Below are 14,920 nucleotides of genomic sequence, written 5' to 3' on the forward strand. Positions count from 1 at the left end.
GGTGGGAAATGAACAATGAGAACACTTGGACACAGGAAATGGAACATCACACACTGGGGCCTGTCGTGGGGTGGGGGAAGGGGGGAGGGATAGCATTAGGAGATATACCTAATGTAAATGATGAGTTAACGGGTGCAGCACACTAACATGGCACATATATACATATGTGACAAACCTGCATGTTGTGCACATGTACCCTAGAACTTAAAGTATAATTTAAAAAAAGAAGAAAAAAATATTATCACACTTCACAGTTTACAGTCTAGCAGAGGAGAAAAACATTAAACTAATAATTATATGACCACTTATTTGTTTATACCTGAGGTCTACTCATTATCTTTGACTATGCCATATAATTCCAATCTTAACTCATTTGTACACATTACTCAGCTTGGCAATGCTTGATGTTCTCCTTTCTTATTTCCTCATGTCCTATGTTTCATGCTTTTTTTCAAGGCCCAGCTTAAGTTCAGCCTCTTCCCAGCAGTTCACAGAGATCTCTGCCTCCACTAAATATGTTTGGCACTTAATGATATTTTTTCAACAATGGCAAATGGGTTTCCTATTACATGAAACTTCCAACAATTGGTAATGGTTGTCTAAAGTACTGTCTTCAGAGGGACTCTGAGGTCAAGTTTTGGTGTAGAGACAGAGACAGCCATAACGGATTAGTGTTGTCTCATGGACAGTGAAGGAGAGACAGGGGATGCTGAATTTAGAACACTGACTTCACAACTAGACTGCCTAACTTAAAAAAAAAAAAAATGTTTGTAGCATTCATTTTACAACAAATCCAGGTCTCGAGCATGCAATTTGACATTGAGAGCGCCTTATTTTATTTTTTTAAAAACCTGTATCATATCTCCTCAAATATCATAAGATTCTTGCAGTCAGTACCATAGATACTTCTCTGTGCTCACAGCATGTAGTCATGCCTTGCAACACAGGCATCTGCTGATGACAATAAATTACCATTTTAGAATTCACTCTTATTACCATTATTTGTGAACTCCATTTATGTCATAGCTTCTCTCAAAATATTATCAATATTAAACCCATTTTATAAAAGCTTTGCAACATAAGCTATAAAATGTAAGTAAATATGTTGTCTTTATTATGACCAGATTCAAATTAAACATTAGGATATTGATAACACTTAACGATTAAATATATGCCTGCCAAATAATAAAATGAAACAAAGAGAAGATAAACAACTCCTTTTTAAATGAGTTTAAACATTTTAAAAAAATCCAGTCAGATGTGGTGGCTCACGCCTGTAATCCTAGCACTTTGGGAGACCCAGGCGGGTGGACTGCCTGAGCTCAGGAGTTTGAGACCAGCCTGGGCAACACAGTGAAACCCTATCTCTACTAAAATACAAAAAATTAGCCGAGTGTGGTGGCATGTGCCTGTAGTCCCAGCTACTCAGGAGGCTGAGGCCGGAGAATTGTTTGAAGCCAGGAAGTGGAGGTTGCAGTGAGCTGAGATTGCGCCACTGCACTCCAGCCTGGGCGACAAAGCGAGACTCCATCTCCAAAAAAAAAACCCAAGTCTGTGTATTTCAAAATATATTTTACATACTTATTATGTCCAAAAATTTTTATCTTTTTAGTATACTTCATTTTCCTGCACATAGTAAGTGTTGAAGAAATCCACGGCGGTTAGTTTAGACCTTATATTAGAGAGATAGCTCCATTTTACATTCCCTCTTGCTAAGGAAGTGTATTCATCATATTCCATAACAGCTCACAGTTTGTTATACATTATCTGCTTATTCTCTGTGCCAATAAGACTGTGCTGGAACAGCAAATGAATTTGGTGCATTCATTTAAATGATTCTGCAAACCACAGGCTACCCAGTTGTCTAATGATAAGAGAGGCCCAAAGCCACCTGATCACCATTATACTCCCTTATTTTTTTGGATTTGCATGGTCAGTATGTCAGGATCTGAATACGGAGAAGAATGAGAAGTAAAAGTATACCTCAGACCTAATCATGAAAAGGGATTTTATTAATTTCGGCACCAGTGATGATGTGGCTAGGTTGGAAGGGGAATGGGATATAAGATCTGGAGTGCTTTATCTGCTCCAAGACCAATGCTGGTTTTGGCACTTCTCTCACTCTAGTGAGTTGCAAAAAAACAAGCAGGTGCTAGCAATCTGAGAGACCACATGCCAGCTACAGCTGCCTCAGACTGATTCAATTACATCTGCCTGAATAGTCCCAGGACATCAAACCAGTTGAAGAGATCCATAGGTTGCAAGGAGACTTTGTCTATCCTGATGTACAACTGTCTCTGAGATAATCACCTGCAAATTTCCAGGTTGTGATATAAAGTGATCATTCCATCACCAGGCATGAGAGAAAAGACGGGGGAATGCGATGTTTTATTCACTTGAAAATTAAAAATTGGTTGTAGAAAGCACAAAAGGCCCCTTTGAATTTAAATCTGAAAGTCACTGAGGCCTTATGGATACCTTGAAACAGCCCAATTTTGTGAGAACATTTCCCAAATCATTGGGTACAGCACATTTACAGAACATGCTCTTGGGATCCGGACTTCGCTCCAAACCTTGTTTGTACAAAAAGGGGCCAAGCAGCTGGGAAATTCTGGAGTGGAGTGTGTCCTCATTAGTTCCCATCTGCCACCAGAACTCAGCTCATGGCAAGTTTGGCTAAGTCCTGGTGTACTCAGGTCCAAATGTGGGTCAGTTTTAATTACACTATACAGAATTCAGTGTGCAGTTTTAAAATCCTTATTATACAGCACAGAGGAATGGGCAGCTCTCCAGCTAATCAATTTTTTAAAAGTACATATATAAAAATTTTAAACCAGGCTAGACAGACAGTGGGTGGAAAAAAAATCTTTAAATGAGTACAAGGGTTACTTAAGAGAATTATTAGTGAAATTGGGTCATGAACAAGTTCTGCTTTAAAACTTCAAAGCGAGAAAAAAACTGTTTTCATTGGTAAGATGGAAAACTTATATAAGGTACACAATGTGCCTGGCTCTTTAGTATGAATAACAATAAGCCTGTGGCCAGGGTGTAGTACACACCTACAAGTGAGCTGGCTTTCCTGTAAGCAGAAATGTTGCCAATTTTGTGACTCTTCACTCCATCCCCTTTCAGTGTTTATCACTTACGGCAAAGATTGGATAAAAGAAAAAAAATCACAAGCTACCTGGTAAATAGTGAAAAAACAAAGATGAGGAAGGAGAGTGAGAGAGAGAAAAGGATGGTACAAAGCACATGAGCTGAGTAGCCGACTCTGGGCATGACTTGTCTCTCAGTGTCATCCATACAAATGGGGGCCAGAATCAACCCTTGTAGTCTATGTTCAGATTCCACCCTGTCCAAAAGCTTTATCAGGTTCAGGAGTGCTAAGCACTAAGCCTTCAAAGACAATTGTCAGTAAAACACTCAGGAGTAAACACATCGGCAGTCAATGATTAGGCATTTATGTGCCATTTTTGATAGATAAAATGTCCCTTGGCACAAGTTCTAATGACAACAGCAACAAAAAAACACAAAAACCTCAAATGTTCAAAGTATCTTTGGGCTTTTGACTGAGTTGTTATCAGGTTTATCCATTTAAAAAGCAGCATGGGATGCTAGGTTCAAATACCAGCATTGAATATTTACACGCTATGTGACTTTGGACAAATTGCTTATCCTCTCTGACGTTTTGTTTTCTCACCTGCAAAATGGGGGAAATAACATCTTCCTCATAGGGCTGTTGCAAGGATCATAAAATATATATACACACACATATATTGGATATGTACATATCTATATATACATACATGCATATATATATACACACTCACATAAATGTGCATATACATATATAAAATTTGGAACATGAAAGTCACTCAATAAACTATTATTAACCCAATTATGATGAACTGAATTTTGTTTCCCAACCCCTCCAAAACAAAACATGTGTTGGAGTTCTAACCCTGAGTACTTTCAAAGGTGATCTTACTTGGACATAGGGTCTCTAAAGAGGTAACTGAGTTAAAATAAGGCCATTAGGGTGGGCCTGAATTCAATATGACTGATGTCCTTATAAAAGGAGAGAAACCTAGGGACAGAGACAGATACTTATAGAGGGAAGACAACATGGAGAGACATAGGAAGGAGATGGCCATCTATACGTCAAGGAGAAAGGCTGGAACAGATCCTTCCCTCACAGCCCTTGCAAGAACCAACCTGGCTAATAAACCTTGATTTCAGACTTCTAACTGTGAGAAAACAAATTTCTGTTTAAGTCACCAAGTTTGTGGTCCTTTGTAATATGCTCAACTAAATAAAAATTTCATTAATCATCAATATCTACCTTGATTCATCATGGTCAAAACTATACATTTGATGTTAGGCAGGTCTGTATTACCTGTGGTGAGTATAATCAATTCTATATATTATCTAGTGATTTTTCCATTATTTTAAAAGAATCATTTTCTGATTGCTGTTCAGGAAGATATTGCTGCAATATAAACAGCCTGGCAGAGGAAAATGGTTTACTATAATTAAGATCATCTAGTTTTTATTAAAGATAATTAAGGGAACATCATACATATAAATTCACAAATCCGCTTTTCTACTGTTGAGTTTGCATAGAAAGAAATCAGAAAATCTTACCACACTAATTTCCTTCTCAAGAAAAAATAAAACCTTACACAGCCATTTATACACTGACAACTATGCTCACTAAACCTGGGGCTGCTTAGATTACCAACAAGACCACTTTTAAGTCACTTTGATGCATGTGAAAGTAACTCATCAAGCATAGGTTCTTCATCATTTGCAAGAGACTGCTTTTAAGGATATCTGACTTTCAGAAGAGGGATGAGAGTTGTCTGGGTTGTGTCAATGGGCTTTCTATTGCAAGACACACCTCCATAATCAACAGACATTGAAGTGAATGTGAGCATCCCCATCTTGGTTTTCTTTAAACAGTCTTAGCCTTCTACAGAAATGCAGCATGTATAGTTAGAAATTATGAGTCTAACTATGTGGAACTGAGACAATCAACAGATATCACCAGAGCCATAACTTGACCAAAGTTAACTTTCTTAATGTAAGTGTCCCACACTTCCTTGAAATTCCTATACTACTCATTATAACACTTTATATTTTGACAGGAGGAAAGAAGAAAAAATAATATATAGAGACTACTATGCAATAATATATAGGTGGTAGTGGTGCACAAAATAAAGTATTTTGTATCCCTGACTTACTTTAATCCACATATCCACCATTAAAAAGGTAGGTGTTGTTACCACCATACTGTACATGGGAAAGCTTGAGGCTTAGTAAGCTCAGTCGACCTTAATGAGGTCACACAGCTGCTGAATAATGGAGCTAGACTTTTGGTAAAGGTCAGTGGGAAGAAATTCAGAGCTCCTAAATTCAAACTCAAGCATGAGATTTACAATCCAGATATCCTAAGTGCATCATTGGGTTCCAAGATGCTGATTTATTTAAAGTAGTCACAGGCTTGTTGAAAGCATCTGAACTCACATAAGCAGTAGATGTGTTCTCGATAAACCTAACTCAACTTATTCTCCTTATGAGGAAATCAATGCTATTCACAAACTCAACCTAAAAGGCTTTATTCAATTTAAATGAAATTAATCTTATTATAGGAACACATGAAAATGGAATTACCATACAATCTAGCAATTCCACTTCTGGGTATATACTCAAAAGCACTGAAAGCAGGTTCTCAAAGAGATAGTTGTACACCTATATTCATAGCAGGATTGTTCATAATAATGAAAACATGGAAGCAACCCAAGGGTCCACTGACGAATGTATGGACAGGCAAAATGTGGTATATACATGCAATTAATTATTATTCAGCCATAAAAAAGAAAGAAATCCTGACATGTACTACCACATGGATGAATTCTGAGGACATTATGCTAAGTGAAATAAGCCAAACACGAGAACAGAAATACTATATGATTCCACTTATATGACTACATAGGGAAGTCAAAATGATAGAGACAGACACTAGAATGGTGGCTGCCAGGGGCTGGGGGTGGGAGTGCAGAAAGACATGGGAAGTTATATTTTAATGGGTATAGTATTTTAGTTTTACAATATGAAAGTGTTATATAGAGATGCATTGTGGTGATGGCTGTGCAAGCATTATAAATATATTTAATACCATTGAACTGTACACCAAAAAATAGTTAAGATAGTAAACTTCATGTTATGCGTATTTTTCCCCAATACAAAAATTGGGGAAAAATAATAAAAATATCACATGAAGGTCTTTTAGATTCAGTACACTGCTTCATGATGTTTATAATATCTTCTAAGGCCAGGGAAGCAGAGGTAACTTTGTATAGAACCTTTGAATACAATCTATGTGATAATGCCCAGACCAGGATTCCTGCTCTCAGGCAATTAGGTGTTCTTTTTTCAGAGTGTGAATTCCAGTAGTGGTGATGGTGGTGGAACTGGGAGTTATAGACATGACAGTAGTATAGCTAAGATTTCTTCAGTACTTGCTATGTGCCAACCAGTGTACTAAGAATCTTACATGTAGTGTGTTATTAACTCTCAGACAACAGATACTATTATTTTCCCAGTTTTACAAATGAGGAAACAAAGGAACAGAAAGATTAGGTAATTGATTGAGACCATACTAATAATAAGTGGTGAAGTCAAAAAGAACTCTATTGATATATCTTTGTCTCTCACTAGCCTGTATGCTCTTGAGAACAAAGATTTTGTTGTATTCATCTAGCCTAGCACAATTTCTAGCAAACAGCAGACATCCATTCACCATGCAGAATAAAATGAAATGAGGAAAGGAGAGAAGGAGGGAGAAAAAAAGAAATTATATTTAGGCATGCTATGTTCTCAATAAATGTGGATTTTCTTTCTTTATTTCCTTAACCCTGAAATCACAGGGGAACCTGCAATAATGCTCAGGAATCCTAGGGATTTCTCCCTCCTTCGAGATTCCAGGCTAATTCCCGACACAGGACCCTCAAAAAGCTGCTACTATCTGTCTAGTTTAATGATTAATATTCTAGCAAATATATATTCTTGGCTGATCTCTTCATTTCTAATATTGAGACTAACAGAGAGATAGAGTTTAATCTACCACACTAAGGTTCACCGGAAAAAACTGATGTCCTTGATATTGGACTCTTGCCCACTGGTGTGAACTGAGGCAAAAGAAAAACTGTTCCCAGAGGAAAGGTAGTTCCAAGCCTAAAAGTCCGTATGTCATAAACCAGTGGTACTAAAATTTGAGAAGCCTAAACAAAAGGTTTTAATGCAATAGATACTGGCGTATTATGTAAACTGTGCCAATCTTATGTGACGGGCTTATACCACACAAAATGGAACACTAGAATGATCTATCTAAAGCAAGTCTTAGCTGCTCTCTTTTGACTCTACTCTTGCTTGGCTTTACCTCTATTTATAGTTAAAATTTAGTGAGTCATAGAGACCATAATTATAAATATGTATACAGTAAACACAGGGTCCATTACTTTTGCTTGGAAAAATAATTACAGATTTTTAGTATTCTGATCTTAACTGACCCAAAGGAATTAAACACACATTTTATTTTTGTGTTTTAGTGAGATAGAGATAGGGAGGGAGAGAGAGAGCACAAGCCAGTGCTCAGGAAAGACGAGGCATTAACCATATAACACAGATGATTTATTTATTTATATGCTGCAAAGTATTTCCAAGGTGACAAGTAACTTAGCCATGAATGCCTCAGCCTTATATGTATAATGGAAATAATATACAGACTTCTTGTAGTAAGTAAAACTTAGTTTAAAGCATATTGCAAATAGTGTTATTTCAATTCTTCATTAAAATAGTCAAAGAGGATCAATTCTTACACATTAATTTCTCATTTTAAGGACAGAATTTATCAGTATTCTCATCTCTGTATAACTGGCAGTATGAGAACTAAAGTAAGTCCATCAAGACTCATCCAAACTGTATAACAAGTAATAAGATTTTAGGACACAATCCCTCTATTTCTAGCTCCAGAAATGTTTTATTCATAAATGCATTCATTCAACATTTACTGATCAATTACTATGTACAAGGCATTGTATAAGAGGCTGTGGCAATCCTCTACTTACCTTTGTACTGTGTTTCCTACTTCCAAAGAGGATAGTTAAATTCATACCAAACTGATTTGTTAAAAATACAAAAAAAGGATTCCAAATGGGCCAATAAAAGGAAAAGATAAACCAACTCTAAGACTTCAGATTTATGTTACTAAATACCGACGGACACTCCTCAGCATTTAAAAGAATACATTAAGGAGAGTAATGCAAGTCATTTGAATGTTTTCAATATTAGAAATTTGAGCCTACTGAATAAATTAAATATCTTTAATATTGAGTTGCAGTTTCCTATTGCATTTATAGAACTTTACCTACTAGTAAAATATACAATCTATAATAGCCTATCTATATCAAATATATAGATATCTGTCAGAAAACATACAAAGCCATAACTAAAATAAATTTAATACCATTACCAGTAACATTTATGAAAAATACCAAGCATCTAGCATTTGTTAAATTAAAGAATAATATTCCATAAAATGTACATCTGGATTTTAGCCCCTCTTTTAGAATTACTATTTAATCTTCACTTTTTTTCTCTCTCACTTCTACTCCAACAGCAACAGAAACACATACACGAATTAAGAAATTATCTTACAATATACCCTTAAATTTTCTGAATATGCCCCATGTGTCCACTAATAGCCAAATGCTTTCAAATCTGTTCAGCTAAATGGATCAATAACTACATCCAGCCTCACATAGTGGGGCTGCCAACACGGTGAAATTGAGCCAAGCACAAAATGTCTCTACCAGGACAAAAATTATTATCAACCCAGTTATCTGAAGAGATATACTCTCCCAGGTATTCTTTTGAGAAGTTGGCATACACATTATCTAGGGCAGTCAACAGCTACTAAAAAAATATATTTTGAGTCATAAAACAGAGGATTTAAAGAAAATATTTAGAAGCTAAAACCGGTGAGTTTTAGAATAAACCAATGTAACAGTTCAAGGTCTACATCAAGTAAGAATCTTTCAGAGTCAGTGTACACAAAATACGTAAGAGCACAAGCACACTGCTAACAAGCTTCTCTGTGCTCTCACTCATATGACACAGCTGCAAGCAACAATTGAGCAGGTGCAACCAAGCTTTTGAGAATTCCTGCCTGTTGCCCAGGAACCACAACACCGCATGGTTGAGATTTTAAACAGGTGCAAACATTTTTTTCCCATTCGTCTAGTGCTTGAGACAGTGCAGCAGACAGTACATCTGCAACCACTCCATACCTAAAGCAACCATCACAGAAAATAAACTCAAAAGCAGCAAAAAAAAAAAAAAAAAAAAAGTTTGAATAAAACAATAATGACAAAACTGTGGTTTTGCAATGGTCTGACTCCACATCACCATTCACTTTAATAGTACAATTCCATAAAATAATCTCTTCACCAGATGAATGCTTTGTAATTAAAATTATTCTGCCTCATCAAATCTTAGAAATGTTTACCTGATTCTCACAATAGAATAAAATAAAATATATGTATAAAATGTACTAGCCTTTGAAACTGTCATTATCTGTAAGTAATCAAGAATTAACATGTTTACATTATGAAATCTATAAGCAATTTTAATACATAAAAATATAACTTCTTAGTTAATATATATATTTACATGGTTATAGGTAATTCATATACATACCTGTGCAGCTGTGGGGCACAAACTTGCAATTTATCAGGTATTCTGAAATGTAAAAGAAATATATAAGTAAAAATTAATTTACTAAGTTGAAACCAGTATTTATGTTGCAACAATTCCTGCAGAGAAGTAGGAAAAGTTTCAGTGCATAAAGAGGCAAATTATTTTTTATCAATATTTTCCCCATAGGATATTTCATATATCTGAATACACACACACACACACACGCAGAGTCCCTTAGCAGTGTATCATAAGCACCAGCAAGGGACTCTGACTCACCATGGCCTCTGAAACGCAAATGCTTTCGCTAGAGGACGAGGCAAACACTTTAAAATGATTTTTTTTTTTTTTTTTGGTATTCTTCCAAGACTATTGCCTTCCTAATACAAATATGACTGCTGCTCTCTAAAATGAAACTACTCAGATTCATCTGCACTCAGTTTGGATAGAATGTTGGTGAGGAAGAAAGGCGCTTTTGTAGAGCAGTCCACAAAAAAATGCATGAATAAATAAAAGTAAACTTTGAATGTTCATTAACTTTAAGTTACAACAGCAAATAGAAATGAAATTGATTGCTACAAGAAGGAATGCTAACACCACATCAGATACAATGCAAAATGCCTCAATCCAACACACTTTGACAAAACTGCCAGTGAAGTAGGTATTGATACAGAAGACTATGTAAGTCCACATTAAACAAAAGTAGCAGTTTACAATTAGACCTGAAAAACATTTGGATTTAGGTGGAAACTGTATTGAAATGTGCAGCTTTGGAACTACTAGTACCCTTAAAAATATTTCCTAATTCTAGCCAGGTGCGGTGGCTCACTCCTGTAATCCCAGCACTATGGGAGGCTGAGGTGGGCTGATCACCTGAGGTCAGGAGTTTGAGACTAGCCTGGCCAGCATGGTGAAACCTCATCTCTACTAAAAGTGCAAAAATTAGCTGAGTGTGGTGGTGGGCTGTAACCCCAGTCTGTAATTCCAGCTACTCAGGAGGCTGAGGCAGGAGAATCGCTTGAACCCTGGAGGCAGAGGTTGCAGTGACACGAGATTATGCTATCGCACTCAAGCCTGGGAGACAAGAGCAAGGCTCCATCTCAAAAAAAAATTCTTTTTGAAAGCAAACTGACATGTTTAATTTATATAGTTCTTCTGAGCACAGCTGATGATAGCAACACATTATAGTCAGTAAGTCTACTTTATAATACTTGTTTAAAAGTATATAGAGGTAATAATTTTGATGACGGCTCAATAAAATAGCATCTTCATATACTTCTGATGGAAATGTGGATTACAAAAGGGTTCCTAGAAACCCATTGACTACTATGTATCAAGAACTCAAAGTTCAATATTTTTACTCAGTACTTTTAGTCCCAGGAATCAAACATAACAGAAAACCAACAGAAATTTATGTAAAAAAGATAATTTTTATGACCGTAAAAAACTATAAGCAACCTAAATATCTAATAGAAGAATAATTAAATAAAGCATAGCACATCTATATAAAGGAATATTCGGCAAAATTTAACAAAGTACTTTAAAGAATATTTTAAATTTTATGGAAAAATGCAAATTTATAGTATTATGATGCTAAAATATTATATAAACATATGGTACCAATTACATGAACAGTATGAAATTATATGAATAAGAAAAAGCAAAGAACAAAACACAGTATTAAGAGTGATTATATCTGGATAATAAGATTTTGGGTGATTTTTTCTTTTTACTTTCGTATATAGTTAAATTCTCTACAATAAGCATTACTTTTATAATAGGAAAAGATAACAGTAGGCAGGGTAGGGGTAAAAGGAAAAGGTTATAAAATGCTATATGGAATTCATAAATGTAACCTTCCTAACAGAAATAAATTAATTCAGTCACAAATAAAACCCACTAACTGTGCCTACAGCGAGAAACACCCTCACTGCTTCCTCAAAGGGGCATAGCCAGGGTCTTTTATCCCACTGCTTTGGAATCTACACAAGTAATTCGATAACACATTTTTAATCATCTTAGTAAAACTTCTTTACTTATTATGCAGAGTGAAATGATGGCAAGAATAATTTAGGACTGCAAATCTCTTCAACCTAGTACAGCCTTATTCACTAATTCAGTAACATTCAGTGAGCATATACTACCTTCACGGTGCTGTGTTTGGCATTGCAACGTGCTAAAAGATAAATTAGGACACACCTTACCCTCACTGAGCTAACAATTTAAAAACACTAAAAAATGTCTAGACAGAGCTCACATAAAGATGTAAACACAATACACAAGGCATTTGTGACAGATTTGGTATACTTGAAAGCAAGAAAACATACACTAGGTTTATTCTTCTATATTTCTAAGCAAACACTTATCTTTAGGTAACAATAAAAAGTCATGTGTATTAGTGTCACCTATTAATGCACTAGCAAATTAAATATTTAAGTTTTTTCCTTGTGTGATCTATTTTTTGTTAATGGACAGTTACATAATAGGAGATTAAGTATGAAGGAATAGTGACCCAATCTGGAATGCAGATGTGTAAGATTGTCTCAGTTTATCTGAGGCCACATAAAACACATGCACAATTATTAACAGGCTGCAGTTATTTATTGGAAACCAAAGCAAATAAGTTAGTTACTGGTTAATCCTGCTAAAAGCACTGTTATGACAACACCACCAGGGAAAGAAAAGAAGATAGAGCAAACCACTTTTGTTATGCAGATAAAATGATTCAGCATAGAGATTCTCTCAATAGCAGTTCAGTTTCCTGGTGGCCTGTAAACATAATCAGCATTGCCCTTCTGAGACCAGTGTTGCAGGATGATTCCAACGTTGAGGTCAGTGGGGTCAGCCTGTGTGAACTGGTGATAAACAGTAAGAGAAGCTAAGAAGCTATTTGTGTGATCAATGATCCATAGACTGGGGCTCAGAGTTCTGGGAACCAGTAGAGTTATGAGGTAGGGTGGTAGTTAAGTGCTTAGCTTTTGCCATCAGACAAACCTGGAATCAAATTCCAGCTCCCTGTCTTAGTTTTGTGATCCTACGCAATTTAAATTTTCTGTCTGTAAAATGGTGATCATGTTACTCACCCTATAAGGTCGTCTATGCAGGTTATATGTTTCAGCCATATAAAGGAACTAGCACAGTGCCAGCCATGGAGTAAGCATTTGATAAAAGGGAACTAATAGTGCTATCACAGTTGTATGAAAAGGGAAAGCATGTCTAAGCGAAGGGACTAAGCTAGGCAGGGAGAAAGGTGATAAAGGAGGCTTGTTCAAGACATCACCCTACAGTCCAGCAGCTCATCCAAAAGTCAGTCATATGCACGATGTTCACAGAACATTTCTGAATCAGGAAACGCTGCAACAACAGTAATAGCCACAATAACAATTCTAACCAGCACTTTTAAGCCCCATTCCTATGACCAAAAAGGAAGGCAGTAGAGTCTAAATAATACATGCAGCAATACTGCCGAACTTCTCTGGGTGAAAAAATGAAGGATCATTTTTCCACATTTAACTGAAACAATCAGGGAAAGGAAAATAAGGACAAAATGAATGTAATTACTCAACTGGAATTGGACCAAGGTGCCGTGTGATGGTCTTAGCAATCACATGTACGCACTTATCACCTTTTTATGTATTCTAAGAAGATCCTGCTGATGACCAGAGCCTTATATATGAGGTTTGCAACTCTAAGTTAAAAAAATGTTACAGTCAGTTTTTTCCTTATGGCTGGGAAGACAGAAATGGATGCATACTGATGTTGTTCTAGTCCTTATTTGTGTTTTGATTTAAAGGACAGCACAGATCCTGAGTTGTTAAGTGGTGTGTCTTCAGATTCCCACACAGATCATGTACTTGCTAGAGTTGTTTCAGTCACATTGGGTGAAGTTACTATTAGCACTATTCCAGATGCAGATATACTATAGAGTGTTTGGGGGTTTTTTTACTATTTTTTTTTTATTTTAAAGTTCTTTTTACTTCGTGAATGGCACATCTGTGTTCTCCAGTGGGATAGGTCCAATTCTATGTTACAGAATACAGAAATATTTCATTTTCCCTTCATACTAGTTGGGACTGGCTGGAGATGCTCCTTAAGCCATTAATAAATCTACTAGCTAATTCACTTAGAGTACTAAAAAGGGTCTCACTTGGGCCTAGGGGTACAGTGACTCCATAAAAGAGCTCTAAACCTAAATTTAAACAAAAAGAATTTCACCCATGACTGAGGAAGCATCCACAGGACTATTTTACATGCTTTACATTTAAATTTGATATTTTGAGAGAAGACTATGTAATCCAAAATAATTTTATTTTATTTAATATGTATTTAGTTCTCCTCGACCCACTATAGAGCTGGATGTTGTATCATTATTATACAGTTATTATAAAATGTACACTTTTCTCATCAATAAAGCCAATTTTACTTTTGAAAATTGAGGTGCCTGGCTTCTGTGGGTTCTCTCAACAGAAAGTCCTATGAAGAGTAAGAACTATAAATTGTCAAGTAAGAACTTGAAAAAACTTATGCTTATTTTGTAAAATACTGAGCTAGGTCTGGCCCTTCATTTTGAAAAGCTATATAAGAAAGAGGAAGTATGAGGAGCACAGTTATCTATTTATCAACACTGTGAACTGGAAACAGATAAAGTGCAATAAGGAAGGAAAAGGAAATCATATGATAAACACCGTTAACCCAAGGGCACAGTTGATCTGTCTAGACCTTAGGTCAAATCAGCTGTAATAAAGCTACAAAATCCATGAAAAACTAAAGCTTATTTACAAAAACTGCCAAATTTGAATTTTCTAGTATTAATGGCTACCACTTAAAAATGAAACAATTTAATATCAAATGTCATGTACAAACATGATGAATTTGGACTCTCAAGTAGAAACCTGATCTACAATACACTAAGTGTTGATAATTCTATTTGTCCTATAATCCACACTTCACAGCATATTCTAGAGAAAACAGTTGTTGGGTTTTTATGACTTTATTTAAACTTAACAACTTTTAAAATAAAAGTTTAAGAGCTAATTAAAAAATGTATTTAAGAACCTAAAATTTAGAAAATATTAAAAATTATATTTTCAAAATATTCTCAACTTGAAGTTATGGCTATTGAAATCAAGGATTTATTCTCAGAAAATATGAAAAATTTACTGGC

At 35.6% G+C, this 14,920-nt stretch overlaps 1 protein-coding gene and 1 pseudogene across 24 annotated transcripts in view; one reads left to right on the top strand and one right to left on the bottom strand.

Annotated features, from left to right (window-relative positions):
• Positions 1-14,920, bottom strand: part of ZBTB20 (zinc finger and BTB domain containing 20) — an 816,756-nt gene that overhangs the window by 557,530 nt on the left and 244,306 nt on the right. For 23 of the 24 annotated variants that reach the window (XM_021932980.2, XM_021932880.2, XM_021932915.2 and 20 more), the window contains one exon: positions 9,760-9,801. The gene's annotated coding sequence lies outside the window, so the exon portion shown is untranslated. Of the gene's footprint in view, positions 1-9,759; positions 9,802-10,035; positions 10,060-14,920 lie in introns of those variants that run through there. The other variant, XM_021932931.2, reaches the window with a different exon arrangement.
• The window catches only part of LOC108583999, an 80,262-nt pseudogene that overhangs the window by 33,917 nt on the left and 31,425 nt on the right, over positions 1-14,920 (top strand).

This window comes from Papio anubis, chromosome 2 (assembly GCF_008728515.1).
Source record: "Papio anubis isolate 15944 chromosome 2, Panubis1.0, whole genome shotgun sequence".
Lineage (NCBI taxonomy): Eukaryota > Metazoa > Chordata > Mammalia > Primates > Cercopithecidae > Papio > Papio anubis.